This window comes from Pithys albifrons, chromosome Z (assembly GCF_047495875.1).
Source record: "Pithys albifrons albifrons isolate INPA30051 chromosome Z, PitAlb_v1, whole genome shotgun sequence".
Classification (NCBI taxonomy): Eukaryota; Metazoa; Chordata; class Aves; order Passeriformes; family Thamnophilidae; genus Pithys; species Pithys albifrons.
Window position 1 is genome coordinate 51,734,292 of NC_092497.1, and position 20,895 is coordinate 51,755,186.

At 47.4% G+C, this 20,895-nt stretch overlaps 1 protein-coding gene across 1 annotated transcript in view; it reads left to right on the forward strand.

Moving 5' to 3' along the window:
- The first annotated feature begins 17,759 nt into the window (after positions 1–17,759).
- Positions 17,760–20,895, forward strand: part of ATG10 (autophagy related 10) — a 76,467-nt gene continuing 73,331 nt past the window's right edge. The window contains exon 1 of the mRNA XM_071581034.1: positions 17,760–17,799. The gene's annotated coding sequence lies outside the window, so the exon portion shown is untranslated. The remainder of the gene's footprint in view (positions 17,800–20,895) is intronic.

Here is a 20,895-nt window from a genome sequence, read left to right on the forward strand (position 1 = left end):
TGCTCTGGGTTGCAAACAAGACCAGAACAGGCTGTCCTTGACATTCCTGGGGAAAAATGAAGTCCTGAGTACACCAAGTTTGGTGTCTCTGGTTGTATTCTGTGCAAATAGCACAGGGTGTTTTGCCCCAGAGGTTCATCTGGTAGAGTGAGACATTTTCTTTATGCTACACCCCTAAAAAGAAAAATGATAATTCCATTTTCCAAACAGGACTTAAATGCAGTGTGGTAAATAAGGCCAGCAACAGCATTTTTGAGGCTGAGAAAAAAGCACAAAAAATGCACAGCTGCTCATTAAAAGAATTTCATCTACTCTGCGCCCCAAAAGGTGGCCAACCACAGCAGTTGAGTCACTAATTACTACACCACAATGCTGGTGTGTAAGGTAGACAAATTAAAGCTAAATTCTGTTTTCTGAGACTTTTGAGTGCTTGACCTTGCCAACTGTAATAATATTTGGACACACTATTTTATGTACAGTATATATAAAATACTGGTGGTGTTTCTAATACAAATGTTGCTCTTCACAGGGCCCTTTTGCAAGAGGGAAGGTCACCTAAAGTTCTGGAAAATGCCCAATTTATGGAAACAAAGAAATAATAAACATAAATTTATCCAAAGAAATAAGCCTGTATATATGTATTTTAATCCATCAGCAGTCTTCCTAAAATCCTAAAGGGCACTTTCTCTTAATAGGACCAAGACAATCAAAATCAGAGCAAAGGTTCCAGAGAAAAGTTCAACCAGAATAAAACCAAAAAGGCTTTTCAGCCTGTTTTCCAAACAGTGCAATCTAGGATCTTAATTTTATGTATTTATACATATATACAAGGTTTTTTTAAAAAGTTTTTTTTAAATTTTTTAAATCTCCTTAAACACATATCTAGAAATCAAAAAGGATGCAAAATTTTAGAGGGATTCATTTTATTACACAGAAACTAAAAAGGTCAGAGGAGAGAAAAGGCTTATAAACATGTTTATCTCAAAACCCAAATTCTTACCTTATCTGGAAAGAAGCTACTGCAACCTTTTAATGCAAAATCAGCACAACTATGAGGGCAGAAATAATGCAAAGGTTATGAGGCTGGTTTTGCTTTGTATGGTGGATTTCAGGAGGACAGATGCAGTGATTTTGTATGTGATTGAAAACTGCAGCTTGTTTTAATTTTTTAAGCATGTTTTAATTGGATTGCAAATGTTATACCTGACTCCTCATCAATAAAGTTTTAAATAATTAATTTCAGATGTAAGTGAAACTGATTGATACTAAAAGTGATTTTAGCATAGATTGGTAACTTTGTGTGACCAGAATGCTTCAAATTCCAGTCAAAATTGTGACCCTGAAGTGGGAAAACCACTGGATGATAGAACACATTTGTTACCACATAAATGTAAATGGTGAACAATGAAGGTATTCCCCAATGATAATAAAACTCAGTGGAAATGAGTACAAGTAAAACCCCAAACGAGCTCTGATTCGTCCCAACTTGTCCTTCACACACCTTCAAGAAATATTGTGTGGTGCTGCGATCAAAAGGATCATCCGCAGTTTCCACATGATACCATCACTTCATGGCTGGAATTTCGTGCTATAGCTCGTGGATACAAACTTTGAAGAATATTAACAATATCCCATCTAATGACCCTGTGTTTTCTGCACTCTCTGCCTCGACATGTCTGATCAGTGAGAGATTCTCTTCTTGCTACTGAACTTCTCTCATTGAGAGGTTTGTGATGTTGTTGTTCACACTCACAGAGGACACAACCTGTCACTGAAGTGCTGAGTAAATAAACAACAACAACAAAATAAAAGAGGAATGACCTACCGGGTCCTGCCCTTTGGCCACCCCAACCCCTGCAGTGCTCCAGGCTGGGCACAGAGTGGCTGGAGAGCAGCCAGGCAGAAAGGGACCTGGGGGGACTGAGGGACAGGAAGCTCAATTGGAGCCAATTGTGTGCCCAGGTGGCCAAGAAGGCCAATGGGATCCTGGCCTGGATCCAAACTAGCATGGCCACCAGGCCCAGGGCAATGACCCTTCCCCTGAACTCTGCCTTGGGGAGGCCACACCTTGAGTGTTGTGTTCAGTTCTGGGCCCCTCAGGTCAGGAAAGAGATTGAGGGGCTGGAGCAGGGCCAGAGAAGAGCAACGAGGCTGGAGAAGGGACTGGAGCACAAGTGCTGTGGGGAGAGGCTGAGGGAGCTGGGGGTGTTCAGCCTGGAGAAGAGGAGGCTCAGAGGTGACCTCAGCACTGTCTGGAACTGCCTGAAGGGAAGTTCTGGCCAGGTGGGGGTTGGTCTCTTCTCCCAGGCACTCAGCAATAGGACAAGGGGGCACGATAGGCTCAAGCTCTGCCAGGGGAAATTGAAGTTGGAGAGCAGAAAAAAATTCTTTGCAGAGAGAGTGCTCAGGCATTGGAATGGGCTGCCCAGAGAGGGGGTGGATTCCCCATCCCTAGAGGTTTTTCAGCTGAGCTTGGCCGTGGCCCTGAGTGCCATGATCTGGTAAAGGGACTGGAGTTGGACAAAGGGTTGGACTTGATGATCTCGGAGGTCTTTTCCAAACCAATTGATTCTATGACTCTATGATTCTATGATTCTACTACCAAGCTTTTCTTGGTCATCCATCCTATTAGGCAGCAGGTCAGGGCTGGAGTAAAGCACATGCAGGGCAGAAAAGTTCCATTTGTGGAACATGGATTTCTTTTGAACATGGATTTCTCTGAGTGATCTGCCTAAGCAAGAACATTTCGGTGTTTCCACCACTTCTTTACAAAGCCACAGGGCAAATGATGTCCAAAGCACCTGGTAAGGTTTGACCATAACTATTGATGCTGTAGACTCATCTTGAAAAGACTGTGTACAAAGTGTGGGACCAAGGGATCCACACTTGCAGGATGGATACATGCTCTGGAGGTGGCCAAGTGCCAGCAGAGTCATGAAGTTTATGTTAAGCACTGCACTGTAACCACATGCCCTGGAATGAATTACTGAGCTTCTTAAACGGTCATGCTAATGTTTTCACTTATGAGTTCTTACCTGTAGAGGTATGGTCTCATAATTACGGTAATTACAAGGCTTATGAGTCTCATCACTCAAATCACCTCACTCCCTCAAGACATTCTCAAAATTGCTATCTGTCTGATTCCCACACACCAAAAAGGTAATTTCAGAGTAAGTTTCCACAGTGAAAAACAACCTGAATAGTCAGAGGAAAGAAATACTCAGTTTTGTAATTCAACCCCCTGTCCACTCCTTTTTAAGCTTCCCAAACCCCTTCCATGAGCAGGGACACCACAGCCCATGCAGGCAGGGTCTGGAGGAGGGTGTGGGGTAGAACAGAGCAAGAGCTATGCACAGAGTTTATTAACTGGACCCAAGTTAATATAAGGCAAGAGATGGTGAGGAGGAAATGTTTCTGTAGTGCAATAGCTGGTGTTTCTCACAGCAGTACTGAGAGCTGCACCAAGGGCTGCACTGGCACTGTGATCACATCAAGGTTGTTGAGTATTTCTTGGGTTTGATTTTTTCTTTTAGAATTGTAGAATTGTGAAATTCCAGACTGGTTTGGGTTGGAAAGGATATTAAAACTCATCCAGTTCTGCCTCCTGCCATGGGCAGGGACATCTCCCACTGTCCCAGGTTGCTCCAAGCCCTGTCCAACCTGGCCTTGGGCACTTCCAGGGATCTAGGGACAGCCACAGCTTCTCTGGGCAACCTGTGCCAGGGCTTTGCTGCCCTCCCAGCCAAGAATTCCTTCCCAATATCCCATCTGACCCTGCTCTCTGACAGTAGGAAGCCATTCCCTGTGTCCTGTCACTCCAGGCCCTTGTCCAAAGTCCCTCCCCACCCTTATTGTAGGTCCTGATACTAAACTGGTCCTGGAGTGGACCCTTGAAGAACACCTCTGGCCACTGGTTTCCACTCAGGTACTGAATGGTTTCCTGTAACTTTTTGACACAGACATCCAGCCCTGTCCTTACCCATCTAACAGTTCCCCCTTCAAACCTGTCTCTCCCCAATTCTGTGGCAAAGCCTGAGTTTACATCGAGCTAAGTCTTTCTGCTGTGAAGACAGAAATTATTTAGAATGCAAAAGAAATCTTCTATCCTACAGGGAATAGCTGTGGGCTTAATTTTGAAAGTTCAGAATTGCCTTATGGCTAAATATGTGCATGTGTGAAATCTAGAATTTGTGGAGATGGCGGCTGTTAGCCCCAAGAACATAAGAGAAAAACAGAAGAAAATGTAAAAGAGGAACGTTTAGAGATGAATCCTCTCTCACAGTGTACCAAAGAGTTATAAAAAAATGATTGTCTTTTGAAAGAATATTGGGTAAATTTTGTATCTAAATTAAATTATTAAGGATATATTAATTCTGCTTTAAGAGCCTAATTACTGCCTCATTGGAAGTAACACAGAGGGGCATCCAATGAGGAGAGAGTGTGCTATAAATAGAAACCCCAACAAGGCGGCTGCTACTGGAATGTTCATGATGCTGTGGAATCCAAAGAAGGAGACAAAGTTCAGGAAACGAAATGTAGGGTAATGCGACTTCCACACTCTTGGTGCTGTATCTCATTTATGTCTGACTTTACATCACACAGAGAACAGTTATGGTTGATTTGATTTGTGGCAATGTGAGATTTATAAATATCACCCCTTTAGCCTTTTCTGGATTGAGTTGTAGATACTCCATTTCGTGAAGTACTAAATGTTCTTTGAAAGGGAACATTGGTTACAGGAGTAAGATCAGATCCTTAGGGGAAGCCAGGGGAATTGAGGGCAATGTGGGTTAGTTTGGAACTTTTATCTCTAATAAATCCAAATATGGTAGATCTTCAGGTGCTTTTCATTTTCTTTAAAAAAGTCTCACAATTATAATAAACTCTAGTCCCCAGTAAGCCTTAATAATGATACTAATAAAGCATTAGGGATCCAAATCTGGACTCACCTTGTTAATGATGTTGTCACTGATACTGTGAAGAGGTTGAGCCCTTAAAACAGTATTTCACAGCTTCCCATTTCCAATGATACTGCAACACCCCACGTCTTGTTTCAGACACCAGTACTGTGGCAGCCGGGCACATGGCTCAGTGCTGAACACAGCAGTGCTGGGTTAGGGCTTGGACTCGATGATCTTGGAGGCTTTTCCAACTTTAGAGAATCCGTGAAAAAAAAAATCAAGAAGAAAATGAAAATAGCTTTCTAGGAAAGCCCTCCCCAAGCTCAATTAAATGTGATTCTTTTTATTTATTTAATATCATGTCTCAAAATCCTTCAATTCCAGTGGTCTGATTATCTCATCATCCTGCCTTCGCTTCCCTTTTACTCCGAACAATACCGTACATTTTCATAATAATTATACTTTGATTTTCTATACACCCATGCTTTCACTTGAGAGCCTGAAAGGGCCTTAAGTACTATTGAATTGATCTTCAAAACACCTATTCCATTATCCTCCTCATCCTCATTCTACAGGTAGATGAAAATAGCAGCAAGGAGCCAGTGCCCTGCCAAAGTAACAGGCAGAGGTGGAGGCAGATGTGAGGTGGGAAGGGGTGACACTGCCCTTACCAGCAGCCACCAGGAACCCCCCAGTTGATAATACAGGAAAGAGCAGCTCTTCCTCAACTTCTGGGTACTGGGAACCAGCTGTTGCCTCCCAAGGTGCAATCCACTGCTTTCAGCCACCTCTGTGTGCAAATACTCTGCAAAAAAATGCGATTTACCAGACAGACAACATTTGTCAGTGTTGTTGCAAGCGTACATGTGATGCCTGTGGGTTTTTTGATTTTTTCATTTTTATAGATTTAAGAAGTACTTGTAACTGTGGTAAAAATCAAATGTAGTGTGTTAATATTTCTGGCAGCTTCAGTTCAATGTTTATGTATCCCAACCCTTACCACGTATCAGTGGCTCAAGTTCTTTTAGTGTTCAGACTCTTTTCAAGGCAGAAGCTGAAGAATATCAAAAGCCTGCAGAGTGAGACATAAACACAAACCAACAGCCTTGGGTCCAAGAACACTGGAAGGGCTCCAAGAGCCCTGTGTGTGCTGAGGAGACAAAACTGAAGAACAGAGGGTCCCACTGACCCCAGACTCAAATCCTGAGGGGGTGGAACAGGGGTGGGACCAGGGGCAGGATGGGACTGGACTGAGAGATGTGTGACCTGGGGATTGGGTGGGCAGTGTTATAAAAACCATGGAAATCAGAGTTCAAGGGGAGTGTCCTCTTGTATTCCTGAAAGCCCTAAGCCTGATATTAAAGAATCTGCCTTTTTGTCTCATCCCACACTAACTTGGCTTGGAGTCTTTCATGATCTCTCTCACGGCATCCCTTGGATATGGGTTTTTACATGAAAAAAATCCACCTCTCCATAAAGCCGTGTTCTTTGACTGTGAGCATTTAAGGGGACAGGAGAAGTTAGGAAGTGTTGCGATAAAGGGGACTAAGCAGAAAGTGACCTGGATTTGTGTAAGCGTTGGGAATGGAGACAAAGGAGACGGGGCTGGGAAGACAAAGCGCTCCAGATCGCTGCTGCTGGGTGGGTGTTGTTTGAATTGGTGCTCGGGGGCACATTCCACTATTGTTACAGGCAGAATAACAACCTATCCGGCCTCTACAAATCACACGCAAGTGTATACATTGTACATCAGGGATCCACCGTTCAAATTTACATCTTATTTTGACTTTGTTTCTCGATTTTGGCTGTTTCTGTGAAAATCCCTAGGAAGTAAAATGTCTCTTAAGTGTGATTTAGTTTGAGTTCTCTCCAGGACTTTGCTGGGTTTGTCATTCCCCAGGTGATGCAGCCCCACGATTGCTCCGGATAATGCAGAGTAATTGCCGGACTAAATTAATTCCGACATACCTTCACTGACTCCAGCAGTCACTCCGGAGGTGAGTTTGGCCGAAGGATCCATTGTTATGTTAAGGAGCTGTCAGCGCCGTGCTCAGATCAGGGGAGCTCACACTGATGAGCTGCCGAAGCTAAAGAGTGCTATTTCACAGTGTTGTTAAATAAATCATTCAAATTTCAGTGACAGATTGCTCCCATCCTCTTGTCTTCCTGCCTTCCTTTGATTCTTGCTGTATTATTTACCTGGTGAAAATGCTGCACAGTGGCTGGAGCTGGGGACTGGAAGTGGTTTGTAAACCTCCACTCCTTCCCTGCCTAAAATTTTCCAGCATGGCATAACTCTGTTGTGGGTAAATTCTTCAGTGAACCCAGTGGAGTCACAGCCCCTCGTGCAGGGTAAGTTTGGCCAAGTGGGTCAGTGCACGTGGGAGCTGCAGGATAGAAGTGAGTGTTAGGGGGGTAAGGAGTACTGAGATGCAAGACACTGGTTTTGAAATTCTGCTGACACAGTTTGGAGGGCTGAACTCCTGCAAATATTTTTTTCCATGGATTTCTGTGGTGGAAATCAGCTATTGCAGGGCCAGGAGAGTATTCCAGTATCATTCAAAGGATCATCTCACTGGATACGTGCAATGATTATGCATCAAGTTAAACTTTGAATTCATGTGCAGCTTTAGTAGGGAGAAAACCCAAACCCAAACCCAAACCCAACCCCAACTGGGTTTGAAAATAATTTAACAGCTGATGGGAATTTTGAGAGTCTGCTGAATTTCTGAATTATGTAATTCAAAAGAGTGAAAACAAATGTCCTTGGCCTTGTCCAAGTAAGGATGAACAAAAGCATAAGTGTCATACACAAACTTATGTTACTTAACAGAGAATTTGGTGAAGTCTGGTATGGGGTGACAATTTAGAATGTGCTCACCTGTCTATTTCAAACAGCAGGTCCTTTCTGTGGTGCAAAGAAAACTCTTGCCATGAACAAGTGGGAGAAAGAGGTGTATTAAAAATAACCTTATGTTGGTGAGGACAGTAGAACACAGGGCTTTCCCCCAGTACTGTAACTGTTGCATTAGGAACTCTGGAGAGCAATAAAACTTTAAAAATCTTCAGCGAGGAGAGGCCTGAGAGAGAGCTGTGAAGTCCCAGTTTTAGGTTACTTTCTTTCTGCACCCATTTAGCTCACAGTTTGAATAGTGATAGGCTGTGCACCTGTACTTAAGAGATGTTTAACAACAATTTTTGCTAAGTAAACGTGTAGATTTCTTACAGAAGCGCCTCCAAGGTGCTGTTCATAAACTCACACTAGTGTTACAGGCATGCTTCTGGCAGCACAAAGCACTTTAATTTCAGTGTTGTAGGTCCATGTCCATAGCCCAGTGGGTGTTTTTTAGGGTACAGAAGCCTAGAGCCACATGATAACCTCTAATCCCCAACGACCTCCCCAGGCCTTCCCCAGCCTACAACAACCCCTCCTATAACCTACCCAGACCCCTCAAACCCGTGATAACTGCTCTACAGCCCCTGAAACCCTCCAGAGCCCCCCCAAATTAATAAACCCCCTCTAACTTCCCAGACCCCTCTTGAGTGCCCCCAGATGCTCCCAAATCCATGATAAGCCCTCATTATCCCCTATATCCCCCAAGAACCTCACCAAAGAGCCCATAACCTCCCATTGGCCCCCCAAATCTCTGGTAACACCCCAGAGCCACCCTCAAACCACAGTGTGACCTCCATCCCCCTTCAGATCCTCCCCAAACCCATGATAATCCCCCTAGAGCCCTTCCCAACCCCCCCATAACCTCCTCCAGACCCCTCAAACCCATCATAATACCCCTATAGCCCTTCCAACCCCCCCATAAATCTCTCCAGACCCCCTCAAACACATAATCCCCCTACAGCCCTCCCAAACCCTCCACAACGCCCCCCAGATGCCTCCAAACCCATGTTAATCCCCCTATAGCCCTCCCAAACCCCCATAACCCCCTCCAGACCCTCCCAAACCCCCCATAACCCCCTCCAGACCTCCCCAAACTCATGATAACTCCTCTATAGCCCTCCCAAACCCCCCTTAACCCCCTCCAGACCCCCCCAAACCCATGATAATCCCTGTATAGCCCTCTCAATCCCCCCATAACCTGCTCCAGACCCCCCCAAAGCCATGATAATACCCCTATAGCCCTCCCAACCCCCACATAACCCTCTTCAGACCCCCTCAAACACATAATCCCCCTATAGCCCTCCCAAACCCCCCATAACCCCTTCTAGACGCCCCCCAATCCCCCATAACCCCCTCCAGATCCCCCCAAACCCACGTTAATCCCTCTATAGCCCTCCCAAACCCCCCATAACCCCCTCCAGACCCCCTCAAACCCAGGCTAATGCCCCTGCAGTTCCCACAGGCCCACCTAACACTGCCCCCCCCTCCCCTCCCCCCCCACCCCGTGTTCCCCCTAAACCCTTGATGACCCCCCTCACAGCTTCCAGCCAGCTGATACCAGGAGTTATTTTCACAGCTCTGGCGTGTCCTCAGCATGCCAAAAGCAGCTGCAATTTTGCTACTCCACTGCCAGGTATGGAGCTGGTATTTCCTCCTGGGACCTAAGCAGTTAGAGAAGGGTCTCCTCATGGTCTTCAGTAAGAGAAAAGTGTTGTTATTAAAAGAACACTCCATGACACCACTCCATGGATAACAATCTTACTGGGAAGGTTTGATTCTGAGCTCAAGCACTCAGGCTCATTACTTTGGTGACACAGGCAAGGGGAGAAACAGCGTTTTACAATGGAAAATGAAAGGAAATCTTAACTCCTGGAAAGAGCTGTGACGCTGAGATCAAACACACAGATCCCACCCATCTCTGGTGTGCAGGGTGCTGTGTGCATGCAGTGCTGTGGCATCAATAACAGGCATGAAGTCCAACTTGCTGGGACACAACAGGCACTAAAAGACTATGCACAAATCCTGTGAAAAAGCTGTGCATAAATACTTTTTAACAGGCTGTGCTGGTTTAAAGGTGAACCAGCAGGGGAAATGAACTCACCACGAGAGAGATTTTAAGTCAGAGCTAAAATTTAATAATAATATTACACTAAAAACACTGACACAAAAGGGAAATTGCTTTCAACTCACAAAACTCCAGTAGTATAACCCAGTGTCCTGGGGCACAAACCCAAGGGAGTTTGTTAGCCCTTGTGCTGAGATCCCTGTGGTTACCCCAAGTCCAGAGCAAAAGGAAATGAAAAACCTGTTGGTGCAGGCAAGGGCTGTGGTCTGGCTGAGAGCGGTGATCTCCTCCTGTCAAGGTCCTACTGCTCCTCTGGATGCGACAAGATGTTACCAAAGTCCTCTTACCCACCACTTATGTACCCTCAGGGAGCATTCAGTCCCTCCCCCTGGGCGGGGACTCACACAATGGGTGATCAACTCTGGGAGCCAGGGGGTATTGAACTGTTGATGGCCCTTTAGCAGCTCCGCCCCCCTCAGGCTGAGTGTGAAGGTGATAATGGCTCCCTGGGCAGCTGCTGCTAATGGCCCATTGACCTTGGGGAATGAATAGAGGGGGTAGAACACACAGCTTTGATCACCCCCACACAGTGTTAACTGGTCCCTCTTGCTCAACTAGGACACAGGCATACCTCTCATGATGCTGTTGCCTGCATGTCAGGTGCTCAGAGGGGGATCCAAGGCAGGAAAACCCTTGGTATGGATTGGAGAAGAGCCCTGGAGAGATGATTTCAGTCAGAGAGTGTTATAGAGTGAACATGCGAGAAAGTTTGTAACTTCTTTAGCAGCTTAATGTTGGGCAGAAAGAGGTGCCCAAACACAGGATCTGAGGTGCCACACTTACAGTGCAACTTCTACCAGGTTAATTAAAAAAACAGTTTGTTTAATGTTTTATGCATTTTGGTGGAATTCAAATTCTTGTCACTCTTCATTTGTTCAAAAGTATTTGCCTTGTAATGAGGAATTCACCTGGGATTTTGGCAGTAATGATCAGTAATGTTATAGGTTGTATGCTAGGACTTGTGTTACTTGTTTGGCTTCTGAATAGTTTGTTGTTGAATTACTTCTTTTTACAACAACAATCTGTCATTTTCATCCATAAATTCCCTTTCATTCTTCAATTGGATCAGTCTTCTGAAGTAGCAGAATTCTGCAGACCTGGACCAGAAAAGTAATTTACCCTGGATCTTAGCACCAGGTTTTATATATGTTGTGTAAAACTAATCCTACTTCTACCTACAAAAATATGTCCTACTCTGTACTTCAGACTGGTTCCTGACTTGTCTGATTGTAGCAAACTGGACAGTGGTAGTGTAAGTTTAATAAAACAAAAGAGAAAGACAGTAACTCCCTTATTAACTACAATTACATTTATTTATTATAGAGTCTAACTGTGTTCTCTTATTGTACTTTCATGTAATAATGAATAATGTGTTATAATAATGACCTTTGCTACATTGTCTCCAGATATTTCAATGCTGTTTTGACCATGAACTTGTAAGCTGATTAAAAAAAATGATCTTTCAGAAGCAATTAGTCCTCCTCATTATTCTCAACATCCCACAAATCCAATTTTCCTGCTCAGGAGCAACACTTTTGAGGCCTTCAACTGCTATTATCTTTTATATGAATGGCCTGAGTGTTTTGTAGGTAGCCTATCTCAAGTAGAGTTCAATATGTATTGGGATAATAGGAGATAAAAAATTAAGGAAAAGAGGAAAGGAAGTAACAGAAAAAGAATACAAAACCAATGAAAAAAATCCAAATACTGAAAGAATTAATAAACTTCTATATAAAAAGAAAAAAGTGGGAAAAACTGCTAAAAAAAGAAGGTGGCAACACCTGCTGCAGGGTGCCAGTACCTCCTTCAGTGCTGGCTGGAAACGTTGGCTGCTGGAGTGGAATAAAAACCCTCATGAAAAATGAATGCTGTTTGTGCACCTCTCAGTTTATTTCCTTTTGAACTTTCTCCCAGCACAGTCACAGGGCCCAAGAGCACAAACACTTGAAGATACAGACCATGTGTCAACAAAATTCAGCTGAGCAGCCACCACAGCCTTCAACAGGTTGCCGGATCCTTCCTTTTCTGCCAGAAAAGGAGAAATAACACCCCTTGTGTATAAGACCATGGTGGTATTGCAGTGATTGCTGGGTTTTAACAATTTTGAAAGGGTAACTCTCCACTCACTGAGTTCTATCAGGGGATAGAATTTCAACTATTAAATCTCCTGACAATAAGGATGCAGAGTATCTTACTTTTAACTCTCCTTAGATATCAGTACAGCAAATGAAGAACTTTGTGTTACAGCACAAGTGAATGGGTTTGAACACGCTGTTCAGTGGCCTCACAAGATGTTCTCACAAGCATTTTGCTTTGCTTATCCCATTATTTCTGATTTGGCCCACCTGGCAATAACATTTTATTTGAAAACTTTGCATCCCAGGTACTGCCAAGCACTGGCAGGAACAGGTTGTTGTATCTTTTTGTCTAGCAACATTGCTCAGCATCGAAAATTAGGAGTAATCAAAGGACAAAATGTAGGAAACAGCATTAGGATTACTGTGAATGGCTCAGGAGAGGAACCACACTGAGGGGGATTCGTGGAATTGAACGTGCATCGTGTTAATTCTGTCACTCCGAGCTGTAATGTCACCTTTTTCCTTTGGAGAGTAGAGTGCTGCCTGAACTGCCTGACTGATCAATGGACTTGGAATGAAGCTGTGTTTCCTGGGACAAAAGAACAGGATGAAGCGATGAAAAAGACCTTTCAGAGATCATTCAGTCTGGCTGATAAAGGATTATTCTCCATGATCTTTATTTAATTTAGTTCTAAAATTCCCAATCAACAAAGTTCCTGTGAGAAATGTAGTTTATTCTCAAAAATTATAATTTTTTCAATATTTGATAAGATTTTTATACTTGTATCAATGATTTTGGTCATTCCATGATGATATATGAAAATAAGGAGTCTAAATGTATATTAATATATTTGGAGGAAAATAAAATGATCTGATGACCCTTATCTATTTCAGTATGTAATGTTCAAGAAGTGACAAAAGGAACAGGACTGTTCATGCTCTTGTATGACAGAAACGAGATGGAAACCTGAGGCTTTTATTCAGGCAAAAAGAAGAAGAGAAAGGGGAACCCCCCCCCCATTTTGGGACTTCTGGCTCAGTAATTTTAGAACCACAGCAAATGCATTTCCCTTGATGAACAGGCACTCACTGCAAACCCACTGCAGTGCCCTGGCAACAGCTCTGGAGATGACCAAGCTGATACCAGGTGCTGCAAGAACAAACCATGAATCCCATCAGCCTGATTTTTTCAGATGTGGCAACTCCTTCGCCAACTTCAATGCAAAATTAGGACCCCATCAGCCACTTTTTATATGAGCTCTGTCTCAAACCCGACAATTCTTCCCTAAGAAAATCCGGAGAGACAGTAACCAAGCTAAAATTAGAAATCAGGAGCTGTAGCTTCCAAGGCAATGCACATTACGTGACGTTTTTTCAATACCACAGGCATTTTCTGTTAGCAGAAAATGGCTTAGAGACTACACTCCACAGTGTAAAAATTCTCCCTCAAAACGCAGGGTTGGCTGACAAGATGGTGTTTCACTCACCACATTTCAAAACAACAACATTGAACAGAAACAGTGAGGAATGAGATAAATAATTAATTCTGATTATTAAATAACAGCTAGAGCATCACAACCTGTAGTTATAGTGGCATCACCCAAGCTATGCAGCTGCTTTTGAAAATGTTATATGCAGTCAAAATACTAACTGTGGAGGCATCATCATCTGTGCAAAGCACATCGTGCAATTAATAATTCTCCAGGATAACTTAACGAGGCAAAACTCTGCTTACATATACCTAATGCTGAACACTGCAAACATAGACATTTCATTGATCTTGAGTAGGACAATCATTTTTAAATAAGGATTGTGGTACATATTTGAAGGACTTGGCTGCAAACAGGAATTTTAAGAAGAGGGCAAAATGGTTTACTTCAGGAATATTCCAGAGGGGAAAAAAAAAAAAGCTTGGGCCCTCAGGAGCTCGCTACACTCGGCAAATCATAAGGAAATTAGGAAGTGCACAGTTGGAAAAATTCACATCACAAGCACCATTTGCATGTGAAGGCTCTCCCTGAGCAGTGTGGTCTCCAAACTGATGGGGCAGCTCTGGTTTACTGTTAACACAACAGCCCTAAAAACAGGTAAAATGGCACTTTAGAGCTAAATAGGTAAAGCAAACACTTTGTAATGCGGCACAGCACAGTTTGGAAAGCTTAGCTGTGCCAGACTAGTCCTTACCAGTGAAAAAGGAATGGTTTAATACAGTTGTGAATTTAATTCTCCCAGCATTTGTGAGCAAACCTACCACGGCACACCCTCCAAATCCTGAGCCCTACACACAGCACTTTGGGTAGTGGAAAGGATGCTGGAACACACTGTGCACCTTCTGGAAATGGCCTAGAAGGAGCCCAAGAAGTGAGACAGTGCTCAGGGGACCCATGGCCATTGCAACACCACAATATCCCCTCCTCAAAAGCTAGCAACATGTATGTGTTTGTCCTGTGAGGAGACGAAGGTGATTAAGCCTGTGAAAGTGATGAGAAATGTTTAATTAACACCAGTGCTGGAGCAGGAACAGGCTGGGCTGAGCTGGCTCCCATCTCCAGGTAGCAGGAAGAGGGGACAGGGACAGCTTTTCCAGGGGCTGGCCGGGATCCTGCCCCTCTCACAGGGGCAGGAGGTGCCTCACGCACCCCACGGGTCCCTCCTCTGCCTCATGACCTTCATCCTCCCTCACCCCCTCAGTCCCCTGAACCTCCGTAGCTTCTTCATTCCACAGCCTCCTTATCCTGCCTTTCCCACCGATCCCTGCCACTCCTTAAGCCCTCATCCCCTCATTCCCAGCTACCATCCCCTCATTCCCAGCCCCCATCCCTTCATTCCCAGCTCCCATCCCCTCATTCCCAACTCCCATCCCCTCACTCCCAGCTCCCATGCCCTCATTCCCACCCCCCATCCCCTCATTCCCAGCTCCCCATCCCCTCATTCCCAGCTACCATCCCCTCATTCCCAGCCCCCATCCCTTCATTCCCAGCTCCCATCCCCTCATTCCCAGCTCCCATCCCCTCATTCCCAGTCCCCATCCCCTCATTCCCACCTCCCATCCCCTCATTCCTACCTCTCATTCCCTCATTCCCACCTCCCATCCCCTCATTCCCAGCTCCCATCCCCTCATTCCCAGCTCCCCATCCCCTCATTCCCAGCTGCCCTCCTCTAATTCCCAGTTCCCCTCCCCTCAATCCCACCTCCCCTCCCCTCATTCCCACTTCTCCTCCCCTCATTCCCAGTTCCCCATCCCCTCATTCCCAGCTCCCATCCCCTCATTCCCAGATCCCCTCCCCTCATTCCCAACTCCCATCCCCTCATTCCCAGTCCCCATCCCCTCATTCCCAGCTCCCCATCCCCTCATTCCCAACTTCCATCCCCTCACTCCCAGCTCCCCTCCCCTCATTCCCAGTTCCCCATCCCCTCATTCCCAGATCCCATCCCCTCATTCCCAGATCCCATCCCCTCATTCCTACCTCCCATCCCCTCATTCCCAGCTCCCCATCCCCTCATTCCCACCTCCCATCCCCTCATTCCCACCTCCGATCCCCTCTTTCCCAACTCCCCTCCCCTAATTCCCAGCTCCCCCATCCCCTCATTCCCAACTCCCCTCCCCTCATTCCCAGCTCCCCCATCCCCTCATTCCTAACTGCCATCCCCTCATTCCCACCCCCCATCCCCTCATTCCCAACTCCCATCCCGTCATTCCCACCTCCCATCCCCTTTGTCCCAGCTCCCATCCCTTCATTCCCAGATCCCATCCCCTCATTCCCAACTTCCATCTCCTCATTTCCATCTCCCTCATCCCCTCATTCCCAAGTACCCCATCCCCTCATTCCCACCTCCCCATCCCCTAATTCCCAGATCCCATCCTCTCATTACCACCCCCCATCCCCTCATTCCAAGCTGTACCATCCCCTCAATTCCAGCTCCCCATCCCCTCATTCCCAGCGCCAATCCCCTCATTCCCAGCTCCCATCCCCTCATTCCCACCCCCCATTCCCTCATTCCCAGCTCCCATCCCCTCATTCCCGGAGCCCCATTCCCTCATTCCCACCCCCCATCCCCTCATTCCCAGCTCCCATCCCCTCATTCCCAGCTCCCATCCCCTCATTCCCAGCTACCATCCGCTCATTCCAGGCTCCCATCCCCTCAATCCCAGCTCCCCCATCCCCTCATTCCCAACTCCCATCCCCTCATTCCCAATTTCCATCCCCTCATTCCCAGCTCCCATGCCCTCATTCCCAGCTCCCATCCCCTCATTCCCAGCTCCCAACCCCTCATTCCCATCTCCCCATCCACTGATTCCCACCCCCCATCCCCTCATTCCCATCTCCCCAACCCCTCATTCCCAGCTCCCATCCCCTGATTCCCAACTCCCATCCCCTGATTCCCAACTCCCATCCCCTCATTCCCAGCTCCCCATCCCCTCATTCCCAGCTGCCCTCCCCTCATTCCCAGCTGCCCTCCCCTCATTCCCAGCTCCCCTCCCCTCAATTCCAGCTCCCCTCCCCTCATTCTCAATTCTCCTCCCCTCATTCCCAGTTCCCCAGCCCCTCATTCCCAGATCCCATCCCCTCATTCCCAGATCCCATCCCCTCATTCCCAACTCCCATCCCCTCATTCCCAACTCCCATCCCCTCATTCCCAGCTCCCATCCTCTCATTCCCAGCTCCCCATCCCCTCATTCCCAGCATCCCATCCCCTCATTCCCAGCTCCCATCCCCTCATTCCCAGCTCCCCATGCCCTCATTCCCAACTCCCATCCCCTCATTCCCAGCTCCCATCCCCTCATCCCCAGCTCCCCATCCCCTCATTCCCAGCTCCCATCTCCTCATTCCCAGCTCCCATCTCCTCATTCCCAGCTCTCATCCCCTCATTCCCAGTACCCCATACCCTCATTCCCAACTTCCATCCCCTCATTCCCGGCTCCCATCCCCTGATTCCCACCCCCTATCCCCTCATTCCCAGCTCCCATCCCCTCATTCCCAGTTCCCCACCTCCTCATTTCCAACTCCCATCGCCTCATTCCCAGCTCCCATTCCCTTATTCCCAGATCCCATCCCGTCATTCCCAGCTACCATCCCCTCATTCCTGGCTCCCATCTCCTCATTCCCAGATCCCCATCTTTTCAATCTCTGCTCCCATCCCCTCATTCCCAATTCCCCATCCCCTCATTCCCAGCTCCCATCCTGTCATTCCCAACTCCCATCCCCTCATTCCCACCCCCTATTCCCTCATTCCCACCCTCCATCCCCTCATTTCCAGCTCCCATCCCCTCATTCCAAACTCTCATCCCCTCATTCCCATCTCCCATCTCCCCCTCATTCCCACCTCCCCCATCCCCTCATTCCCAGCTCCCCATCCCCTCATTTCCTACTCCCGTCCCCTCATTCCCAATCCCCCATCCCCTCATTCCCACCCTCCATCCCTTCATTCCCAGCTCCCATCCCCTCATTCCCGGCTCCCATCCCCTCATTCCCAGCTCCCCATCCCCTCATTCCCAGATCCCATCCCCTCATTCCCAGCTCCCCATCCCCTCATTCCCAGCATCCCATCCCCTCATTCCCAGCTCCCATCCCCTCATTCCCAGTTTCCCATGCCCTCATTCCCACCTCCCACTCCCTCATTCCCGTTATCCCGAGACCCGCTCCTCCCGCGCATGCGCGTCTCGCCGCCCCCCCTCCCAGTTCCGCGCCTGCGCAGTGGGATGGGGCGGGAGGAGGAGGAGGGAGAGACGGAAAAGAGGAGGTAAAGGGAAAAGAGGAGGAGCAGGGAGAGGAGGAGGAGGAGGAGGAGCATTGGACGGTATGTGGGCGCGGTGAGGTGCGGCTGGTCCCCCCCGCTGTACCCACCTCCCTCTCCCTTTCTTCCCTCTTCCGTTTCTTCCTCTCCCGTCCAGCCCCTTCCCCATCTCAGCGGCCCGGGCTGTCCCGGCGCCGGGAGAGCCGAGGAGGAGGAGGGGGAGGAAGAGCCGTGCTGGGCCTGCCTGTGCTCCAGCACCGCCAGGGCCTCTGTGTGAGCAGGGCGGGCCCTGCTCGTGGCTCTCTCTCAGAATCCCAGGATATCTGGGGTTGGAAGGGCCCTCTGGAGCTCCCCCAGTGCCACCCCCTGCCCAGGCAGGGGCACCCCCAGCAGTGACACAGGGCTGTGCCCAGGTGGGCTGCAATGTCCCCAACAGGGATACCCTCCCTGGACAGCTGGGCCAGGTTCTGCCACCCCCATGCAAAGCAGTTCTGCCTCATGCTGGGGGCACTGGTTGTGCTGGAGTTCATGGCCATTGCTCCTCGTACTGTCCCTGCCCCGCTGAGCAGAGTGTGGGACCATCCTGTGCCACCCCTGGAGATGTTAGTGTGCAGTGATGGGTCCCCTCTCAGTCTGCTTCTCTCCAGGCTGACCAGGCCCAGCTCCTGCAGGCTCTGCCCACCAGGGAGATGCTCCACACCCCAAACCATCCCTGTAAATGGCATGTAGAGTATTCCACATACTCCTCAATTCTCTGTGTGAGAAAGTGACTTTATAGTATTTCTTACACTTGTCAAATATGCATTAAAGTTTATAGGAGCAAAGTTTTGATATCTTCCTTTGGGATAACTCTTGGGATAACTCATTGGGATAACTCCTTTCTTCCCTTGTCCCAGTTCAGGCTCAGGTCTGTGAAGCTGCCAGTAGTCCCAAGCACAGCAGAGGTGGTGAAGGAGCTCATTGGACCCTCTGCAGCACCTCCTGGTCCTTCTTGAACTGTTCTTTTGAGGTGGTCTAAGAAAGGGCAGTGTGCTGTGCTGCACAGGTGTGTCCACAGGTGTGTTACACAGGTATACTGGGAGCAGGAGGGACGTGGGATCCTGGGGTACCTCAGGAAGAGTGTCCAGCAGGGCAGGGAGGGGATCCTGCCCCTCTGCTCAGCCCTGCTGGGGCCACAGCTGGAACAGGTTGTCCAGCTCTGGGATCCTCAGGACAGGAAGCACCAGGAGCTGCTGCAGAGGGTCCACTGGAGGCCACAGGGATGGTTTGGGGTCTGGAGCAGCTGTGGCTGTCCCATCCCTGGAAGTATCCAAGGCCAGGTTGGACAGGGCTTGGAGCAACCTGGGACAGTGGGAGGTGCCCCTGCCCATGGCAGGAGTGGCACTGGGTGGGCTTTAAAGTCCTTCCCCACCCAAATCATCCTGTGATTCTGCAGTCTGTGTGTGGTGCTGCAGTGCTGCCTGATGTCTATAAACACACTAAACCAGTTCTATTTATGGCACATCCTCATTGAGATGGGGAAGAGAAAGGGGGAAAGTAGAAATTATCAAATTCTTTGAGAAAGGTTTTATCTTTAAGATCTTGTGAGAGAACCATTCAAGGGGTAGGGAAGGCTTTGAAGCCACATTTTTGGACCACTGAGGGTTGTGCTGCTGGCATGACTGGAGCAGCTGCTTCAGTGGGACTCTGAGGGCACTGTCTGAAGTCTGGATTGTTATTATTTCCCCAAGGAAAAGGCGGTAGGCCCATGGAAGGAGCCCACAGGGGGATCCAGGTTCCTGGGTGCCAGCTGGACTGCAGAGCTGAGGAAATACATCTTAAAACTGCAGCTCTGGGGCCCCCAGTGCAGGAAGGACACACCACATTGGAACAAGTCCAGCAAAGGGCCCCAAAAATCATTAAGGGTCTCTAAAGTGTCTTAACTGGAATTGCAAAAATAATGCCTTTTGAGTTCTCCCTTGCCTTCTCAGACAGTTCTATGTTGGTTGCAGTGCCACAACACTCATCATACTAAAAATCCAAAAATAGAAAAGGAAAGGTCTGTTCTGGCTTTATAAAGATTTTCTGTGCTCATCCCAAGTGTATTTGCAGCTTGTCTGTATTTAGAGTGGGTTATATATTTACTTTCTATTGAGGAAATGAATTACCTCCTACTGAGGTTTGCCATTGGATATGTTTTGTTCTGAGTGAACAAAGGTCTGGGCTCATTAGGTACATTTATGAAATCTGTTTTAGGCTTGAAAAGACCAGTGCATGTCGTGACAGTGCATGTTGTGACAGTGCATGTCATGACAGTGCATGTGCTGGCTCGGGCTCTGCCTGAAAGGTTTTAACATCCATGACATAGAACTGGAAGTGGTTTCCACTTCAGGTGACTCAGGAAAGGCAAGTGGTATTTGCTCCCCCAGCCTGTTAATGTTACAGCATTTCAGTAGGAGGAGCTTTATTTGGAGCAGAAAATCTCCATGAATCTTTCCCAGCTACCTGTTACTTTTCCTGGAGCAAAACTTCTCCATGCTCTGAGGTCCTGTGAAGAATCCATGCACATGCATGCTCTGAGACAGAACTTCAGTGCAGAGTGGCTTTTCTTTCTTCAGGGTATCCTGAGGAGATCTGTTGTTCAGAGCTTGTTTTTCTGGGTGTTGAGATATTCTGAGCGAAGGGAGTTCCAACGTGGGTTTTCTTCCACTTCACAGAATCACAGAATCCCAGACTATTGTGAGTTGGAAGGGACCCCCAAGGATCACTGAGTCCAACTCTTCAGTCAGTGGCTCACACAGGGGATTGAACCCATGACCTTGGCATTGTTACAGCCAAGTTTTAACCAACTGAGCTAATCCCCTTCTTCCCAAGCTAAAAACTGGGTGAAAGGGGAAATAAAACATGAGCTGGATGTTTAGCAGCACCTCTACTTCTGATGACTCTTGACATACAAGGCAAGGTTGGGAGAGCTGAGACTCCTCACCTGGGAGGAGGGAAAGGTCAGTGGGATCTCAGGAATGTCTGTGAATATGTGATGGGAGGGAATAAAGATGATGGAGTCAGAATTTTTTTTTTCAGAACCAGAGAGCAGCAGCACAAGAGGCAGTGAGCACAAACTGACAGATAAATGTTTTCAGTCAAACAGAAGGAAAAAGGTCCTGCTGGTGTGGTCATTGA